Source organism: Adiantum capillus-veneris, chromosome 19, assembly GCF_014529385.1.
Source record: "Adiantum capillus-veneris isolate H3 chromosome 19, ASM1452938v2, whole genome shotgun sequence".
Taxonomy (NCBI): Eukaryota; Viridiplantae; Streptophyta; class Polypodiopsida; order Polypodiales; family Pteridaceae; genus Adiantum; species Adiantum capillus-veneris.
The window spans coordinates 93,581,697-93,586,849 of record NC_140949.1 but is presented as its reverse complement, the minus strand read 5'-3'; positions in this window follow the sequence as shown (position 1 = coordinate 93,586,849).

Below are 5,153 nucleotides of genomic sequence, written 5' to 3'. Positions count from 1 at the left end.
AGCTTTTTTTCAAAGCCAAAAGAATGAACTGTTGTATACTTACCTTCACAAAATGCCAGGTTATCATGGACTGTAGTGTCCGGCTTGATATGAGCTCCCAATTGTGATAAGCCCTAGTGGCAACAAGGTAATCACAGAAAAGAACCCACCGTTTCCAGTCAATTAGATACCTCTATCTCTTTAGAGAAAAAAACTAGTTACAACAGTGATAAGAACCAGCCATTTATTTTTGCTAGAGTCAGAGCCAAGTGGCCCTTCAGCCATAACCCCATGTTGTCATTATTTATACAGCCGGGACATAGTAACAACCCGCATTTATCAATACATATCCAACTATAGCATGAACGGCCATCAAGCCAACCATCTACCTACATACACATACTGCCACACATGCACAAAAAGTTTTATGTGGAGGTGAAGTCCTGCAGCGGTCAATTCTCTGAGCCCTTTACATCGTATTGAGGCCACCCCCATTTTTTATGCAGATAATCATAGACAAACATTTTTTATGCACAAGAGACCCATGGCCAGCCATAATGTCTAGAACACCATATTAGAGAGTTTGAGACTTTAGAGCCAATTTGGGAATCACCAATGTCTTGAAGATTTGGCCATATGGACAAATCTCAAACTAGTTTTTAAGGCCAAAAACTTCCATAAGGTAGTACTTGAAAAGATCTTCTGAGCCATGCTCTCAAAACTTTGGCTAAGATTTTTCCATGTGGTCAAATCTTAAGCTTGTTTTGAAAGTGGGAACTGGGAAATTCCCAAATTCACTAATATGGTGTTCTAGGCTTTAGCAAAAATAGCCAGTCAAGCTCATAACTATATGAACCTGCAACCATTTACAAGAATCGACATAGCCCAAAGAAGACCAGTGTCGGCAAAAACACAGCCCAATAAAAAGTTTGTAACGGCAAAAACAGCACCCTTTGCAAAAAATCTTAGTCAAGTTGGTAAACAGCAAGACTTGCAGCGGCTACGTCCAGCCAAGAGAACTACTAATGCACAGTTCTTTATCTTTAAAAAGCTCGGTTGACAGCAAATCCCCTAGCAAAACTAGCCAGTCAAGCTCATAACTATATGAACCTGCAACCATTTACAAGAATCGACATAGCCCAAAGAAGACCAGTGTCGGCCAAAACAGAGCCCAAAGAAGACCAGTGTCGGCAAAAACAGAGCCCAATAAAAAGCCTGTAACAGCAAAAACAACACCCTTTGCAAAAAATCTTAGTCAAGTCGGTAAACAGCAAGACCTGCAGCGGCTACGTCCAGCCAAGAGAACTACTAATGCACAGTTCTTTCTCTTTAAAAAGCTCAGTTGACAGCAAATCCCCCCAATCCTTCTCCTAAGTCCATTAGGTGTGCTTTCATTCAATCAGAGAATGCCTTGCTACCCTATCTAAGGGTTACAACAGTTATTTGAAAAAAACTCATCTACGCAGAGTATTGCCAAATTTCTTAAAGAAAAAACCTTACAAAAATGAATGTTTATACAGTTCAAAGCTATGCTAAGAGAGCTTACAGTAAGTAGTACCAAAATTTTTTTCTATTTAGAAGCAACCAAAGTTCAAAGATTTCTTCTCAGAAAAACCTAAGTGTTTTGCGCAGAGAGCTCCATAGCTCAGACAGTGAAGCAGACGATATACTGGTTTTAGTCAGAATAACAAAAATACACACAAGCTAAGTGAGGGGCAAGGTGCGCCCTCACCTTATTTATAGAGGTTAAGCTGCATTTCTTGAGCGTGATTGGTGAGAGAGGCAAGCCGCCCTCCTGTTAAGCGTCTTCAAGTGATGCACAGAAACTTTGCAAGGGGAGATCCCAGCCCAGGATGCGCAGGCCGCCTCATGAGAGCCCAATGTTTTTACTCACGCTTAATTCTAGGAGAGTTTTGTTATGCAAGGGCATAGTCCCACCGGCCATGAGTGGCATGTTATGAGTCAGTGTCCCATGAGTGCTTCAGAAGAGGGGGGGGGGGGATATATAGAAGGAGGGTGAAAATAAAGCATTTAGTAATACCACTGTGTGTGTGTGTGTGTGTGTGTGTGTGTGTGTGTGTGTGTGTGTGTGTGTGTGTGTGTGTCCCCCATCCCTGAGGAGAGGATTCACATGGTGGGAGGTAGGGCTTACTATGTGGAACCCTACCCCCAACCAAATATGAACACGTTAGTGACAAAAATATCCAAATAATCAGTATGAAGTGTCCAAAGAGGCATTTATCATATGGAAAAAGGTTACCATTTTGGTAAAGTTGTGCCAATAGGGCTAAATTATATAAACATCACATTCCTAAAACAGCCATCTGATTAAGTATACTTTGTTAGGTACATAGTCAAAGAGAATCTGCTAGTCTAAGGTAATAGAACTATATGATATATGTGCTTGACCAGATTATGACACTACAAGAGGCTATTCATATTAGCGACGCTCACATAGCGACGCTCAAAAAGAAAATTCCCGGCGTCGCTATGGCTGGGCTAAAAAAATAACCGAGCGCGCCCAAAAAATTTTGGCGCCCTCAAGCAAGGAGCAGGTAACGCTCTCCCTCTCTCTCTCTCTCTCTCTCTCTCTCTCTTTTTCTTCTCCACACACACACACACACACACACGAGGAGAGGAAGGAGAGCCAGGTATGCTCCTTCCCTCCCCTCATTCTCATGTTCCCTTCCCCTCTTTCTCTCTCCCTCTCTCTCTCTCTCTCTCACACACATACACACACACATAGTGTTTTTGAGAGAGAGAGAGAGAGAGAGAGAGAGAGAGAGAGAGTACAAATAAAAACAAAAATGCACACACATACATAAACAAAGAATGCACACACACATTGAGAGAGGAAAAGAGAGAGAGAGCATGCATAAACAAAAAACGCACGCATTGAGAGAGGAAAAGAGAGAGAGAACATGCATAAACAAAAAACGCACACCTTGAGAGAGGAAAAGAGAGAGAAAACATGCATACGATCCAAAAAAACGCACACACATTGAGAGAGAAAGAGAGAGAAACTAATTTAACATCGTAGGAAACTAATTAAAATTAAAAGACCTAAAGATCTAGCCGACGAGGAGTTGAACTCAAGACCTATTATTCAAGTGGAAAATGGCATAATCAATCTATCATACTTGGCATGGGTGATAGAAAGGTTATACCATTTATCTCTTTTTATTGGCACACACATCCACACACGCGCACACTCACAAGAAGAAGAGAGTTATAACGTCGTAGGAAACTATCTTAAAAGACGTTAAAGATTAGGTTAGATGTAGACTTACGTTAAATTAGATTTAGGTTTATTTTTAACTAGATTTACGTTTATTTACGCTAGATTTAGATTTACGTTATATTAAATTAGATTTAGGTCTCCATAGACTGCGATGCCTGCATGAAGCGGGTGAAGAAACCCCTCAATGGAATATAGGGTATTGCTGCCTTCACTCATGGTGGGCTCCGTCGATCCAAAAGTACTGGTGAAATGTCTTCAGAAGATAGGGAAGAAGGTGGATCTTCAGGGCGGCAAGAGTCACTACATCCCCGACACAATGACCATCTAGACAACCTCTAGCCATTCAACAGCAACTTCAAAAATAGTAACAAGAGCAAGAACGGTCTAAAGGGCCAATTGCTGTCGACAGATGTGGATGGAGATGAGGCAGCGTCACCGCCGGAAGTTAACTCTCACATCTTTAGTGATGAGAATGCCAACTCTTGCCGAGTTATGTGAAAAATTATGTGTTAAATCAGTTTTAAGGTTCTTATAATCCCTGTTAGTTTAGTTCTTTGTTTTTAATATAACATAATTTACGTTAGATTTAGATTTATGTTATATTAGATTAGACTTAGGTTTATTTAGGTTTACCCACACACACACACACACACACACACATAAGAAGAAGAGAGTTTTAACGTCGTAGGAAACTATCCCAAAAGACATTAAAGATTAGGTTAGATGTAGACTTACGTTAAATTAGATTTAGGTTTATTTTTAGTTAGATTTACGTTTATTTAGATTTACGCTTATTTACGTTAGATCGAGTCCACGCAAGAATTACTTACAGTTTAGGGTTTAGAGTTAGACGAACAGTGAAAAGATCTACTGTGAAAAGATGTTAAGATGCTGTGAAGTGCTACAGCTAGAGAAGAGGCAAAGGGGTTTTTTCCACTACATGCAGTATCATGTAGACGTGGGTGTGTAGATTTCTTGTACCTACAAATATAGGTATTAACCAATAAAGACGAGATTATAACCCGGTGGTTCTGATCTCCGTGCACCTCTAGGCCGAGGTGTGCGGGGATTGGACATGACTAGAGAATGTGAGGTAAAGAGAGAGAGAGAGAGAGAGAGAGAGAGAGAGAGAGAGAGAGAGAGAGAGAGAGAGAGAGATAAGACGAAGAATGCCAATAGAATATTAAATTTGTTGTCCAGGTTATAAGATTTTTATCCTCATTATGAGTAGTGACGAGGATGTGGGACCGTCCAACCGAAACACCTATCTCTCAACGAGGGTCTTATGTCCTTGTAATCAATGCAAGCATGTTGTGCGACGGACAAGACGTGTTTCTTTGCAGCACGTTCGCGAATTTGGCGAGTTCGATCCATCTATTATAGATCGAGTTGTTGCCAATTATAACTCGTCGGACTCTGACGCTGGCCAACAAGCAGAAATCTTGCAACCCAATAGACGTGTTCGCAGGCGCTTTGGTCAAGCAGCATATAGCGACGCATATAGCGACGCTCTCGTAGCGACGCTCGTAGCGACGGTTTTAGCGACACCGGGGGTTATAAAAACCCAGTGTATTTCCGTCGCTAACAGTGTCACAAGAGCACACAACCTCTTGTAGTGTGAGCGGTGGCCCCAACCCATCCCTTTGGATTAGGTGGTTCAAGTAAAAAAATTATAGCAAGTCTAAGCCCATCGTATGGTGCTAACCCAACCAAAGGCTAGCTAGAAACAAGTGTATGTGTGTTTAAGAATGATTATCTAATAATAGTTTGATTTTACAAACTATTGGACCATACAGTGGGAATAGAGACCAGTGAACTTGTAAATAACCAAACCTTATGTATACATTAGATAACAAGTAGATAAAGTAAACAAGTAGATAAAGTTAAGACTACAATTGAAATTTAGACTTGGCACCGACATATAGTGTATTAC